We start from the raw sequence: 16,618 nt of genomic DNA on the forward strand, positions 1-16,618 counted from the left end.
GCGAAAATCGCCAGGAGAAGAACAGAGTTGGGATGGAGGTGCAGAGCCTGCAGGTTGTAATGGTGGAGAACAGAAAGGAAGAACTCGGAAAAAGGGGGCACCAGACCGGTAGCGATGGTGCTCACGAAGAGCGGGTAGAAGGTGCTTCCCCTGCCCTCAGGAAGGGCGGAGCCGACCTTGAGCGCGGCCGCCCTGTCGTTGCCTTGCGCCGCCATCATCTGGCGCGTCCGAGCGAGGTTCTTCTCCGACACATTCGGAGGGTCCAAAGCGGGCGAGTACCATGCTCCGGCTGGGGTCTGGCGAGGCGCCATGCCTTGCTAGGATGCAGGCTTGGAGTAGATCTGGGGATTTCGGAAGCGAGAAGGACAGGAGCAAGAAAGGGGATCTAGGGAGTGAAGGAGAAGGCAAAGAAGGTAGTCCTAGATAGGTACCGCTCCCTTATCAATTTGTGCAGTTGCCGAGGTGTCGTGGGGAGCCAGGACGCCCACGTCCAATCAACCGCCACGTGGCGCCCAAGGCCGCAGGCTATTGGGGCCCACGGCACTTCGCACTTTCCTCTTTGCTTCTCTGCTAAGCCAAGTCCAAGCGCGCCTTGGGCCCGGGGGCTACTGTCAGCGTTCTGGGAACGAGGGTACCCAGACTTGCCTGCCTGCGGCCTGTGGCGTGGCTCAAGGAGTGGCCCAGCACGACCCATCTTCATCAGCACATGCTCAAGACCCTCGCGAGGGGCCAAGCCTCACGGGGCGGACGACAGAAGGCTTCCTCAGGCACGGCCTCGTCAGGCTGGCTCGCGAGGAGGCGAGAGATCAAGGCGGGGTACCTCACGAGGTTCCCATGACGCAAGCCATGACGACCAAGGCCAGGCAGGCGCCAGGCGGGCGCCGGCCTGCGCAGAGTCCTTGTTTCCTCTTTGGTGCAAAGGGGGCAAGCGCAGGCAAGAGTATCAAGCAAAGGCAACCATTTCGGTGCAACAAGACCAAGACCAGCAGGACAGGAGAACGAAGGTCATCGTGGAGCCTAAGCCAACGTCATCGTCAGGGTCTTTGGCAGGCGAGGACCAACTTTAGTCAGGATAAGTGTACTAGATGTTACCCTTCAAAATGGCCAATTGTTGGCCCTTCCCGCTCAATATTTGGGAAGAGGCCCAGGGCCTCCGCCTATAAATAGGACTAGCCACCCACAGGGTAGGGGGATCGAGATCGAGAGAACAAGCATAGAAAGACAGAGAGAGAAGCGAGTGAACTCCCCCTAGAAGTTCATCGCACCATCCAAGAACAGACCCTCGCGACGTTGTTCTTCCCTTGTACTATTCCTCGTCAGCCCCAGAGGCAATCCACCACACCACAAACTAGAGTAGGGCATTACACCACAATGGTGGCCTGAACCAGTATAAATCTCGTGTCCCTTGTGTTGTTCTTCGTGTAGTTTTAGATCCTGGCGAGGCGGTGAGACATGGGTAGGCTGGAGGTGTGATCTCCACGTGCACCCTAGTGTTCGAACCTTGAGGGTCTGCTGGAACCCGAAATCTGACAGACTGGTTAATTGTCATCGATTGAAGTATGTTGTAATATTGTCGACTCACTATTTTTCATGATGGAACAAAACTTTGTCAGGATTTTGAAGCTGAAACCAGGCGGGTCGAGACAACTCTTGACCCCATCAATTGTCCTGTGAAAGATGACGTTGTGATGAACTTGCTGCGGTTGGAATCACGCTTGGACGGCGCCGTTGCCTATCTGGCTCGACTGAAGGCTGCGATGACCTGGGTGGACACCGAACTCTGGCCTCAGGTGGAACTTTCTCAAGGCCTCGAGTCGCTAATGACTCGACTAAATCAGATTCCTGGTTGAGTGCAGGAGTGGAAGAAGTCATCCGCTCGCTGTGGCGCTGACGCCGCCCTGTCACTGGTTCGAGTGCACTGCAAGGATGCCAGGGAAGACAAGTTGGCGGCTCTCAAGGTTGTGAATACTAAGAAGCACACTATCCAGTCCTTCATGGACACCTTCCTTGAGGCTGCCACTCGTATTGCGGACAACATTGACCTTGATAGCTTCTGCGATCCAGCCAACCCTTCTCGCTTCGAGTGATCAAAAAAACATTATGCTTCACCCTCATTTCCCTCGGAATGTCGAGTGATTTTGTAATCGTTGAAACTCCTTCGTGCCTGACGCCCAAGTACTTTTAATTCGCAGTTAGAAACCTTTGGATTTATCTGAACTTGGCTTATCTTTGAGTATGTTGTGTTTATCATCGAGCGGGACTTGCTCCTCACTCGGATTGGTGTTTGTACTCTCGATGCAGCTTCTGAGGAAGAGGTTGTAGTCGACCTGTTGGACGAGCCTTGAGTAGCATTAATCAGCTCATTAGCGAGACATTCAACAATGGCCTTGACGTTCCTGAAAGCAGTTCGCCTTGGCACCAGCTGTTGGATGAGCCTTTGCCAGCATTGCTCAGCTCATCAGTGAGTCATTCAACAATGGTCTTGATGCTCCTGAAAGCAGCTCGCCTTGGCGTTAGCTGTTGGATGAGCCTTTGGCAGTGCGCACAATCTCGTCCTTCTTCTTGATGGTGTAGCCCCCCCCCCCCCGGGGGGGGGAGGAGGGTTCGTGGTCGACCCGTACCGTTTGGTAGGATCTTTTAAACTTAGGCGAGTACTGGACTGCAGCTAAGCCTCCGAGTGAGAGGCTAGATCACCACTCGGTAGGAATTTTTAACACTTAGGCGAGTACTAGACCGCCGCTAAGCCCCTGAGTGAGAGGATTTCTCACCACTCGGTAGGATTTTTTACACTTAGGCGAGTACTAGACTGCAGCTAAGCCTCTGAGTGAGAGGCTGGCTCACCACTCGGTAGCATTTTTTAACACTTAGGTGAGTACTCGACTGCAGCTAAGCCTCCGAGTGAGAGGCTGGCTCACCACTTGGTAGGATTTTTCAAACTTAGGCGAAACGGATTCGCACCCCCGAGTGAGAGGCTGGCTCACCACTCAGTAGGATTTTTCTTTTCAACTTAGGCAAAACGGATTCGCAGCTAAGGCACCCACTGGGGGATCTTAGAACATGTAAAAAATGAACTACAATCATTCGGAAGCCTGTAAAATCATGTCTTTGATAATCAAACTAAAAGGTATTTCTTATTACATCTCAACAGTCTGAATGCTTAAGAGTAAAAGGGGCGGAGCAGTTCCGCATTCCAAGCATGTGGCTCATCTTTATTGTGCTTGACATTGAAAAGACGATATGCTCCGTTGTGGAGCACTTTGGTGATGACAAAGGGGCCTTCCCAAGCAGGGCGAGCTTGTGTGGTTTCTGCTGGGCCACTCGAAGAACCAAGTCTCCCTCCTGAAATGCCCGACCCCTTACGTTTCTGGCATGGAATCGATGCAGGTCTTGTTGATAAATGGTTGACCGAATCAAGGCCATCTCTCTTTCTTCTTCCAGGAGATCGACTGCATCCTGCCTAGCCTATTCCGCTTCTTCTTCTGAGAAGAGTTCGACTCGGGGCGCACTGTGAAGTAAATCACTCGGGAGTACGGCTTCAGATCCGTAGACTAAGAAGAACGGAGTTCGTCCAGTCGACCAATTAGGAGTTGTCCTCAATCTCCAAAGTACTGATGGAAGTTCATTGACCCAGGCACCTGCTGCATGCTTGAGGTCACGCATCAATCAGGGTTTCAGTCCTTTGAGAATCAATCCATTTTCTCTTTCGTCCTGCCCATTCGACTGAGGATGGGCGACTGAAGCGTAATCTACTCTCGTGCCTTGGGAAGCACAAAAGGCTCTGAACTCGTCAGAGTCAAAGTTCGACCCATTATCCCTGATGATGTTGTGAGCAACACCATATCTGAATGTCAATTCTCTAACGAAACTTACATCTGTACTTGCTTCGAGGTTTTTAATGGGCTTGGCTTCGATCCATTTGGTAAACTTGTCAACTGCTACCAGCACATGGGTAAATCCACTCCTGCCAGTCCTCAGAGGTCCAACCATATACAATCCCCAGACAGTGAAGGTCCAGACGAGTGGAATAGTCTTCAGAGCTGATGCAGGCTTATGGGAGATGTTGGAGTAAAACTGACAGCCTTCACATTTGTCTACTATTTCTTTCGCCATCTCGTTAGCATGTGGCCAGTAAAATCTGGCTCGGTATGCTTTGTCCATGATGGTCCGAGAGGACGCATGGTGACCACAGGTCCCCGAGTGAATATCATTGAGGATCATTCGGCCTTCTTCTGGCGTGATGCATTTCTAGCAGATTCCAGTTACACTTTCTCTGAACAACTGACCTTTTATCACAGTAAAGGCTTTAGATCGTCGGACGATCTGTCGAGCCTCTTCTTCATCCTCTGGAAGTTCTTTCCTAACAATGTATACAACATATGGCACTGTCCAGTCGGGAGTGACGACCAAAACCTCCATGACTAAGTCGACCACGGCTGGTATTTCGACTTCAGTCGGAACTGTGGCGCTCATAGGCTGTGGGGACTCTTCAGTGAAAGGATCTTCCTGAACTGAAGGTGAATGAATATGTTCCAAAAACACATTGCTGGGAATGGTCTCTCTCTTAGATCCTATCTTTGCTAATTCATCCGCGGTTTGATTTTTAGTCGAGGTATATGGTGAAGATCAAACCCTTCAAACTTCTTTTCTAGCTTTCTTACTGCATTGCAATAACACGTCATGGCTGGGCTCCTGACATCCCATTCTTTCATCACATGATTAACCACCAAATCCGAGTCACCGTAGACCATAAGGCGATGGACACCGAGTGAAATGGCCATACGCAACTCATACAGAAGTGCTTCATATTCAGCTTCATTGTTGGAAGAGTCAAAATGAATTTGGAGAACATAGCTAAGCTTGTCTCCACGGGGGGATACCAACACTACCCCAGCACCGGAACCATTCAGCATCTTGGAGGCATCGAAGAACATGGTCCAATGCTCCGAGTGAACTTGAGTCGGCAGTTGCTGCTCAATCCACTTGGCAAGGAAATCTGCGATTGCTTCGGACTTGATCGCTTTCTTTGCCTCAAACTTGATATCCAATGGAAGGAGTTTAATCGCCCATTTTGCCACTCGACCAGTTGCATCTCTATTGTTCAGAATTTCAGATAATGGTGCATCGTTGACGACTGTAATGGAGTGATCAGAGAAATAGTGTGAACCTTCTTCATGGTCATGTAGATTCCATAGACAAGCTTCTCATAATGTGGATATCGTTGCTTGGATGGAGTCAAAACTTCAGAGAGATAATACACTGGGTGTTGAACTTTGTAAGCCTTTCCTTCTTCTTCCCGCTCGACCATGAGTACTGTACTGACAACTTGTCCAGTGGCTGCAATATAAAGCAGTAAAGGCTCTTTGCTGATTGGCGCAGCAAGCACCGACTGGGTGGAAAGCAGGGCTTTGAGCTCTGCAAACGTTGTGTCAGCTTCATTAGTCCACTCGAACTTATCAGATTTCTTCATCAATCGGTAAAGAGGTAAGGCCTTTTCACCGAGATGAGAAATGAATCGACTCAAGGCGGCCAAACAACCAGTAAGCTTCTAAACATCATGCACACGCACAGGGCGTTTCATTCGGATGATGGTATCAACTTTTTCTGGATTTGCGTCGATCCCCTGTTCGGAAATGAGGAAACCTAGTAACTTTCCACCTGGAACTCCGAATGTGCACTTTGACGGATTAAGCTTGATATCATACCTTCTTAGGTTGGCAAAGGTTTCTGCAAGGTCAGTCAGTAGGTCGGAACCTTTACGAGACTTGACCACAATGTCGTCCATGTATGCTTCCACATTCCGACCGATTTGAGTGAGCAGGCACTTCTGAATCATTCTCATGAATGTGGCTCCGGCATTTTTAAGACCAAATGGCATGGTGACATAGCAAAAGCACCCGAATGGGGTGATGAAGGTTGTTTTTATTTCATCGGGACCATACAGTCGGATCTAGTGATACCCGGAATATGCATCTAAAAAAGACAAGAGCTCACACCCCACAGTCGAGTCAACAATCTAATCGATGCAGGGGACGGAAATGATCTTTCGGGCAGGCCCGATTGATATGCTTGAAATCGATGCACATTGGCAAGCTACTCGGAGTGGTAGATCTCACGGATGAACTCTGCTGCTAGGAGTCGAGCCACTTCCTCGCCAATTGATCTTCTCTTCTGCACGACGGACCGCCGAAGATGCTCTTTGACGGGTTTTACCTTCGGGTCGACACGCAAATGGTGCTGAGCCAGTTCTCTGGGTACACCCGGCATGTCAGAAGGTTTCCATGCAAAGATGTCCCAGTTCTCATGGAGGAATTGGATGAGCGCTTCTTCCTATTTGCTGTCGAGTATCATTGAGCGATGAGTCGGTGCGGCATTGGGATCGGTCGGGTGAATATGAATCGGCTTCGTTTCACCAGACGACTGAAATGCAGAATCTGTGGTAGGCTTCTTAGCTCGAAGCAAATCACTCGGATCTGCATTCTTCTGATATTCTTGAAATTCAACTACTGCCATTTGTGCATCGGCAATTTTGGAACCCTTCTGGAAGCACTCCTCCACCTTCTGCCGATTGCCAGTAACTGTGATCACACCTCTGGGGCCATGCATCTTCAACTTGAGGTACACGTAACATGGTCAAGCCATAAAACGTGCATAGGCAGGCCTACCCAGAATGGCATGATAAGCACTCTGGAAATCAACAACTTCAAATGTCAACTTTTCCTTACGGTAATTCTTGGAATCACCGAAAACCACGTCAAGGGCGATCTGGCCGAGTGATTCGGCTTTCTTTCCAGGGATAACGCCATGGAAACTCATATTGCTCTCGCTAAGTTTGGACATCGGAATGCCCATCCCCTTCAAGGTTTCAGCATAAATGATATTCAGGCTGCTACCACCATCCATTAGCACTTTGGTCAGTCTAGTGCCTTTGACCACAGGGTCGACCACCAACGCTTGCCTCCCAGGGGTGGCTATACATGCAGGGTGTAACACCCACGATGCGGCTATATCTCCCACGTGTCGAAGCACAACTTAGAGGCATAACCGCATGGTGGTTTTGTCGCAAGAAGGGTCATCTTCACACAATCCCATGTAATGAACAAGAATGGGATAAAGAGAGTTGGCTTACAATCGCCACTTCACACAATACATAATTAAGATCATACATCATTCAAATACACTCATAGACCGGCTACGGTCAAGTTCAAATGAAAAGAAGACAACCCCAAATGCTAGATCCCCGATCGTCCCAACTGGGCTCCTCTACTGATCATCTAGAAACGATACATAGTAATGACCAAGGGCCTCATCAAACTCCCACTTCAGCTCAGTTGCGCCATCTGCGTTGGTATCCTCGGCACCTGCATCTGTTTTGGTAGAATCTATGAGCCACGGGGACTCAGCAATCTCACACCCGCGAGATCAAGACTATTTAAGCTCAAAGGTAGGTAAGGGGTAATATGGTGGAGCTGCAGCAAGCACTAAGCATATATGGTGGCTAACATACGCAAGTGAGAGCAAGAAGAGAAGCAACGCATCGGTCGAGAAGCTAGAAGCGATCAAGAAGTGATCCTGAAACTACTTACGTCAAGCATAACACAAACCGTGTTCACTTCCCGGACTCCGCCGAGAAGAGACCATCACGGCTACACACGCGGTTGATGCATTTTAATGAAGTCAAGTGTCAAGTTATCTACAACCGGACATTAACAAATTCCCATCTGCCTCATAACCGCGGGCACGGCTTTCGAAAGATTATATACCCTGCAGGGGTGTGCCAACTCAGCCCATCATAAGCTCTCACGGTCAACGAAGGATAAACCTTCTCCCGGGAAGACCCGATCAGTCTCGGAATCCCGGTTCGCAAAACATTTTGACAATGGTAAAACAAGACCAGCAAAGCCGCCCGATGTGCCGACAAATCCCGATAGGAGTCGCACGTATCTCGTTCTCAGGGCACACCGGATGAGTCAAGCTACGAGTAAAACCAACCCTCAAGTTTCCCCGAGGTGGCCCCGCAGGCTGCTTGGTTCGGATCAACACTCGAAGGAGCACTGGCCCGGGGGGGTTAAAATAAAGATGACCCTTGGGCTCGCAAAAACCCAAGGGAAAAGGGCTTAGGTGGCAAATGGTAAAACCAAGGTTGGGCCTTGCTGGAGGAGTTTTATTCAAAGCGAACTGTCAAGGGGGTCCCATAAATCACCCAACCGTCTAAGGAACGCAAAATCAAGGAACATAACACCGGTATGACGGAAACTAGGGCGGCAAGAGTGGAACAAGACACCAGGCATAAGGCCGAGCCTTCCACCCTTTACCAAGTATATAAGGTGCATTAATTAAATAGGAGATATTGTGATATCCCAAAATATCCATGTTCCGACCAGGAACAAACTTCATCTTCACCTGCAACTAACAATGCTATAAGAGGGGCTGAGCAAAAGCGGTGACATAGCCAAACAACGGTTGCTGGGACAGGTTGGTTAGAGGTTTGACATGGCAATAGGTAGGCATGGTAAACAATGGCAGGTAGAGCTAACATAGCGATAGAGCGAGTACTAGCAAGCAAAGATAGAAATGATATCGAAGGTATGGTCATCTCGCCTGCAAAGTTCTCAGAGTTGTCGAAAGCTTGATCCTCGTTAGCGTACTCAATAGGTTCCTCGTGCACTTACTCGTCTCTCGGCTCTACCCAAAGCAAGAACGCAAGCAAAGGACCAACAATCAATCACGGGCGATGCACAAACAACATGATGCAAAACATGGCATGATATGCGAGATGTGATATGCAATGCATATGCGTGCTCCGGGAGGGAAGAGATGAAGAAGGCATCAATTTGGCAAACCAAGTATGCCGATGGGAAGATGAGATGATTCGGTTGAAATCGATATAAAGATCACCGGATTCGGGTGCATGGTTTGCAAATGACAAGCAAGACAAGATATGATGCAAACTGCTTAAAACAGCAACATGGCCACTTGGATGCAAAGTATAAATAAGCTATAGCACCCAAACATATGAACAAAATGCATAGCAGTGATGTACAGGAGATGCTCTACGAAACATGAACACTGAGCTCAATCTATAAACCACTAGAGCATGACTAAAACAGCATGGCAATATTGCAAAAGATAACAGTTTCTACAGACTTAGTGGAATTACTAGACATAGCAGAAACAGATTCATCATGGCATCTCAACAGGCTTGATTAACTCACTACCCTGCATGTCATGGCATGGAACAAGTACTAGCATGAAGTAGGCATGAAAATGAAGCTACTCATGTGCAAAACAACCACCTAGCATATTTGCATGAACAAACACATAAAGGACAAAACAGCAACATAAATTGAGATGACATGTTCATGAACTTGCTCAAATGCAGAAACTAATGCCACCACTGGATTGGTGGGATTTTTCTACCCCAAAAACATATATAATATGTTAGGGTTGTTGTAGAAAAATCATCACAAATGCACTAAGATAAAACCTGCCCTAAATGGAAATGACAGATTTGGCATTTTCCTTATTTGGAAACGTCCAGAAATGGACTTGCCCGAAATGGATAGATTCTAAATGCCAAAACCGGAATATTCGCTGGGACCAAACAATTAAAAGAAAATAGGGGATAAGGGAGGTTGACAGGTGGGGCCGCCCTGTCATACACATAGTGCAAAGAAACGGAAAAAAGGGGGAAGGATAATGCACCCGCGGGGGATCGAACCCGGGTTTCCCCGGTGTGGTTCTGCATCGGCAACCACTAGGCTAGGTAGGTACTAATGATAGGAAAAGGGGTTCGGCCCCTTTTAGAGACACACCAGATCGAGTTCATCTGTCATAAACAGAGAAGACGACGGCGCCGGCGAGGGCAACAGCGGCAACCAGCGGGGCACAGGGACTCCGGCGGGCGTGCGGAAAGGGGTAAGGATGCATGCAACTACGAGGGGATGCAGGGGCGCTCGAGCTTGGGCAGTTGCTCGACTCGGGGCCATGGCGTCCGCGGCGAGCGGCAGCAGCAGCTACGGCGACACAAGGAAAGGCCGGGTGCGCGCGGGAGCGCGAACGAGCGGCGCGAGCGAGCTGCAGGAGCACGACAGGGGGGATCCAGAGCGGGGACACGCAAGCACGCTACGGTTGAACAGCACTGCACAAATAAATTCAGAGATCGCCGGAGCACTGCGAGCGCGGGGAAGACATGGATCGGCTGAGAACTACGGATGCCTACATGCCATGGGAAGGATGGGAGAGGGAGGTGCGTTACCAAGCTCACCCAAGGACACGATGTAGTCAACGGAGACGAGCTGGCGGCGACGAAGTGGAGCTCTGAACCTTGGCGCGGTCCTGACCGAGCGGAAGGTGGAAGCAGAGGACGTCGAGGAACTCATCGTTCGGGGCACCGTAGTCGACGTCGTGGAAGGAGACAACGACGAGGAAGAAGAAGGACACGATCTACGGGGGTAGGGGTGGCCGGAGAGCACGCCGGCGAAGAGGTGCGCTCTTAGGTGCGCTCGGGACGGAGCGGTTGAGATGGATCTAGTGGTTCTACTCACCTGGCGGCGGCGATGAGAGGAAGAGGGAAACCCTAGGGGGTGTGAGGACAAGGAGAGAGGTTAAACGGGAGTCTAGGGCGACGGGTGGAGCACGGCATCGACGCGGCCGTGACCATGTGCGCGCCCGGCGCGAGCTTGACGAAAAGGTGAGGGGCGGGTGCGCTGTAGCCAGAGGCTGGCTAGTGGGGTCACGGGTGACACGTGGGCGTACGGGCTCCTGGGTAGCGTCGCGGCTGGGTGAGAAACGACGAGGGCGCGAGCGAGCTGGCTGGCTGCGCTGGCTGGGCTGGCGGGCAGGAAAGGCCTTGGCTGGGCTGCGGGAGGCCCAGGGGGGGCTGCTGCGCTGGTTGGGCTGATACTCTCCTTTTTTCTATTTGTACAAACAGAAATAGAAACAGAAAAGCACAGGGTAAAAGGAGAGGAGTTGGAGTATAAAGAAAATATTCTCAAGCTCCTGGAGTTATCCACTATTTGAATAAATTGCATTGGGCATTTTTAGAGGTAGAAAAATAAGACAAGTTTGAATATAATTCAAACTTGTGTCATTTTTGAACCTGACCAAAACAACTTCAAATAAGGATACATTTGGCAGAGAGGTTTATGACATGGAGCAAGATTTATAGGGAGAATATGAACATTAATAGAGAAAGGAAAATAGCACTTAGCAAAAGAAGGAAGGAAAAGGGAAGGAAGGAGAAGTGAGGGTGCAATGGTTTGAAAGGGGGACAAAGGTCATGCCCATGATGCTCATGGCAACAACATGAATGACAAAATGCAACATGAGATGGCATGAGATGAAAATGCACTATATGATGATGACATATGATGGCTAAAAGGAATATGACAAGAAGCACAAATGCAATATGGTAAGGAGAGCATGACAATGAAAAGAATAAAACACATAACCAAACAAGATGAGGCCAAACATGATAAAACCCACAAGAATTGGATGAAGGTCAAGTTGACATATTGCCAAATTGGGACATGTTACATCTGGGGTGTTACAACACTCCACCACTACAAGAGGATCTCGCCCCGAGATCTAGGACTGAAAGAACTCCGGATATTCGGAACAGAGGTGATCCTCGCGCTCCCAGGTGGCTTCTCGGTCGGAATGGTGTGACCACTTCACTTTCAGGAATTTGATTGACTTGTTGCGAGTCTTGTGCTCGGTTTCTTCAAGAATAGCAACGGGATGCTCATGATAAGAGAGATCTTCTTGGAGGTCGATCTCTTCGAAGTTGATAGTGCACTCAGGAGTCTTGAAGCACTTGCGAAGCTGTGACACGTGAAACACATCGTGCACGTTTGCAAAGTTGGATGGAAGCTCAAGTTGATAGGCGAGATCGCCTCTTTTTCCAATGATCTTGAAAGGACCCACGTATCTAGGGGCAAGCTTCCCTTTGATACCGAAGTGACGAGTGCCTTTCATTGGAGAGATGTGGAGGTAGACATGGTCTCCGATTTCAAAAGCCAAGTCATGGTGCTTGCTATCATAGTAACTCTTTTGGCGCGATTGCGCGTCTTTCAGATTCTCACGAATGACTTTGCACATTTCTTCGGCTTCTGTGATCAAGTCGTTGCCAAGAAGTTGGCGTTCACCTGTCTCAGACCAGTTGAGAGGAGTACGACACTTTCTGCCATAGAGAATTTCGAATGGGGCCTTGCCCGAACTCGCTTGGAAGCTGTTGTTGTAGGAGAACTCGGCATATGGAAGACAATCTTCCCACTTCATACCGAAAGAGATGACACAAGCCCTGAGCATATCTTCAAGGATTTGATTGACTCGCTCGACTTGGCCACTTGTTTGAGGATGGAAAGTTGTGCTGAAACGAATGTTGGTGCCCATGGTCGTCTGAAAGGAGCCCCAGAACTTAGAAGTGAAGATGCTTCCATGATCTGAAGATATCAATTGTGGAATACCATGCAAGGAGACAATTCTGGAGGAGTATAGCTCTGCCAGCTGAGCTGCTGTGATAGATTCTTTGATAGGAAGAAAATGAGCCACTTTGGTAAGCTTGTCAATGACAACGAAGATAGCATCATTTCCATGCTTGGACTTAGGAAAACCAGTCACGAAGTCCATCTCGATATGGTAAAACTTTCATTCCGGAATAGCAAGAGGTTGGAGGAGACCAGCTGATCTTTGGTGTTCTGCTTTCACTCTTCTGCAGACATCACATTCATTCACGAATTGAGCAATTTCTCGCTTCATTCGAGTCCACCAATACGACTGCTTGAGGTCATGGTACATCTTTGTACTTCCAGGATGAATGAATAGGAGGGAATTATGTGCCTCATTCATGATGACTTTTCTCAGATCACCTTTAGGAACCACAATTCGATCCTCGAAGAAAAGAGTATCTTTGTCATCCAAGCGATAGCACTTGTATTTGGGAATGCCCTTGTCAATACCACGTTTCACCTTCTTCACCATGGTATCCAGGAGTTGTGCCTCATAAATTTGATCTTCCAAAGTAGGAGAGACTATGAGGTTGGCAAGAAATCCTTGAGGAACAACTTGAAGATTCAGCTTGCGGAAAGCCTCACAAAGATCCGGTTGAAACGGCTTGAGAATTAGACTGTTGCAATAAGCCTTTCTGCTCAAAGCATCTGCAATCACATTCTCCTTGCCAGGAGTATATTAAATACTCGGATTGTACTCTTGAATCATTTCGACCCATCGAGTTTGCCTGAGGTTAAGGTTGGGTTGAGTGAAGATATACTTGAGGCTCTTGTGATCGGTGAAAATGTCCACTTGCCTTCCCAATAAGAGATGTCTCCATGTTATCAATGCATGGACAACTGCCGCCAACTCAAGATCGTGAGTGGGTTAGTTCTTTTCGTTTGGCTTCAACTGATGAGAGGTATAGGCCACAAATTTTTTCTCTTGCATCAACACAGCACCGAGACCTTGAAGGGAAGCATCACAGAATACTTCGAATGGCTTGGATTCATCAGGAGGAGTCAAAACAGGAGCTGTGACTAGCTTCTCTTTGAGGGTGTTGAAAGCGACGTCACACTCAGGCGTCCAGACATACTTGACATGCTTCTGGAGGAGGTTGGAAAGAGGCTTTGCAATCTTAGAGAAGTTCTCAACGAATCTTCGGCAATAGCTTGCAAGACCAAGAAAACTGCGGAGCTGTTTGACATTCTGAGGAGGTTCCCAATTCAGAACTGCAGAAACCTTCGCGAGATTAACAGCAATGCCCTTGGCAGAGATGATGTGACCAAGATAAAGAACTTCATCAAGCCAAAACTCACATTTGGAAAACTTTGCATAGAATTGATGCTCTCTGAGCTTGTCGAGCACCAATCGCAAATGTTTGGCATGATCCTGCTTATTTTTGGGGAAGACCAAGATATCATCGAGATACACCAGAACGAATTCATTGGTGTAGGGGTTGAAGATAAAGTTCATCATGCGAGAGAATGTTGGAGGAGCATTGACAAGGCCGAAAGACATGACAGTATATTCATAAGAACCATAGCTTGTTCTGAATGCTGTCTTGGGAATATCTTGTTCAGGAATGCGAATCTGATGATAACCCATACGGAGGTCAAGCTTGGAGAAGACTTTAGCACCTTTGAGTTGCTCGAAAATCTCATTGATGTTGGGAAGTGGGTACTTGTTCTTGACTGTCTTCTTGTTCAATGGACGGTAATCGACACAAATTCGGTCCGTGCCATCCTTCTTCTGGACAAAAAGAACTCCACAACCCCATGGGGATGAACTCGGTCTGATCAAACCCAGATGCTCTTGTTCATCAAGCTGTTTCTTCAATTCCTTCAGCTCCTTGGGTCCAAGCTTGTAAGGACGCTTGCAAATGGGTTCAGTTCCAGGCTCAAGATCAATAACGAACTCGACTGGCCGATGAGGAGGCATACCCAGAAGCTCTTCTGGAAAGACATCTTGGTACTCACAAACGACTGGAATTTGAGAAATAGCATCCAACTCGCCCTTCTCATTGAGAGAAAACAACTGAATGTTTCATCACGAGCGGCATAGATGATAACATCCTCAGACGGGTGTGTCAATTGAATCTGCCTGACAACACAATCAAGCTGAGCCTTGTGCTTAGAAAGCCAATCCATCCCGAGAATTAGATCAATATCAGAGTCACCAAGAACAACTGGAGAAGACAGAAATTTATAGTCGCCCATCTTGATACCGACATTTGGAACCATCATGCTAGAGCTCAAACACTTAGCTGGAGAAATAACTTGCATAGCTCTAGGTAACTCCTCTGTGTCAAAATTGTGCTTCGATGCAAAAGGATATGACATGAAAGAATGCGATGCACCAGTATCAAATAAGACTTTTGCAGGAATATCATTAACAAGAAGATTACCGATGATCACATCTGAAGAATCCTCTGCCTGAGCTGCATTCATCATGTTCACCTTTGCAGACTTTGGATTATGCTTGACCACTGCATTGCTTCAAGATCTCATAGGAGGAGGAGGAGGAAGGCGCCTTTGATTGAAGCATTTGTTCGCGTAGTGACCTTTCTGCTGGCACTTGTTGCAAGTCACTTCTGAGAGCGGACGATGATAAGGAGCATTTGACCTTGAAGCTTGAGGCTGAGACTTGTTCTGATAGCTTGGGTTGGGTGGGTGGGAAGATCCACGACCACCTGAGTTCTTCTGTTGGTAAGGCTGACGAAACGGAGGAGGAGGAAGGAGAAGTGAGGGTTTGCCTGACTCCCATCATTGCGTTCCGGATTCTGACGCATTGGCAGAGCCATCCTGAAGAGGGTGACATCCGTTAGCATCTTGATAGACAGATAGACAAGTTGAATCAACGGATAGAAATTGCAACATATAGTCTTCACAATAAACATTCGAACAAGGATGAACGAATGAATTCCCAAAGCAAACATCACACGTCCATTAAGGTGAGAAGCCACTTGATAAGAGATTGATGAATGAAATAAACAAGGTGCAACTAGAACAAATAAGTGGTACGGATTACCCAATCACAAACCAAATATCTGCAGGAAGAAATGCTAGAGCTACTTGAATCCCACCTATAAACTCCCGAAACTTTCTGGTTATGCAATCAGGTGTTGGGGATACAGGGGAAGCAATATATCTCACCCAAACTAACAATCCCTACATCCAGTTGTATCCATCCGTCAACACATAACCAAGAAACCTTCGGAAATCGTGTACCTCAACCTTCGAAAAGCATCCGTTATACGAGTTATGGCAATACTCCCGAACTCCCCAGTACTGGGTGACGTCGAGGTTATCTCACCAACAACTGCATAAAAGAGATTTTCGATGTCGGCAAAACTCAGGTATTCCAGAACTGCAACGATAAAATTGTGACGACAACACCTCGGAGCTCAACTCCCCGGGACACTGCCACAACCCCTAAATGTCAGGAGGCACCAAGAACAATGTTCTCGTCACAAAACTATCGGAACGATTCCAAGATACCCGCGTGATCCTAAATTTTTTTAGTGAAATTTGAGAAGAGGAAAGTCAAAACATCTACGTCAGGAGACCTCACCAGAGCGATGAAGGGACTAAGGAGTAAAAAGAATCCTACTCTCCGATATATATAATCCTAAGACTCAAAACATTTTTGTTCTAGACTCAACATCGCCAGCAAACAATCAATCAGGGGGGCTCCTAAGTCGGGGATGGCTCTGATTACCAACTTGTAACACCCACGATGCGGCTATATCTCCCACGTGTTGAAGCACGACTTAGAGGCATAACCGCATGGTGGTTTTGTCGCAAGAAGGGTCATCTTCACACAATCCCATGTAATGAACAAGAATGGGATAAAGAGAGTTGGCTTACAATCGCCACTTCACACAATACATAATTAAGATCATACATCATTCAAATACACTCATAGACCGGCTACGGTCAAGTTCAAATGAAAAGAAGACAACCCCAAATGCTAGATCCCCGATCGTCCCGACTGGGCTCCTCTATTGATCATCTGGAAACGATACATAGTAACGACCAAGGGCCTCATCAAACTCCCACTTCAGCTCAGTTGCGCCATCTGCGCTGGTATCCTCGGCACCTGCATCTGTTTTGGTAGAATATGTGAG

Source organism: Triticum aestivum, chromosome 6B, assembly GCF_018294505.1.
Source record: "Triticum aestivum cultivar Chinese Spring chromosome 6B, IWGSC CS RefSeq v2.1, whole genome shotgun sequence".
Classification (NCBI taxonomy): domain Eukaryota; kingdom Viridiplantae; phylum Streptophyta; class Magnoliopsida; order Poales; family Poaceae; genus Triticum; species Triticum aestivum.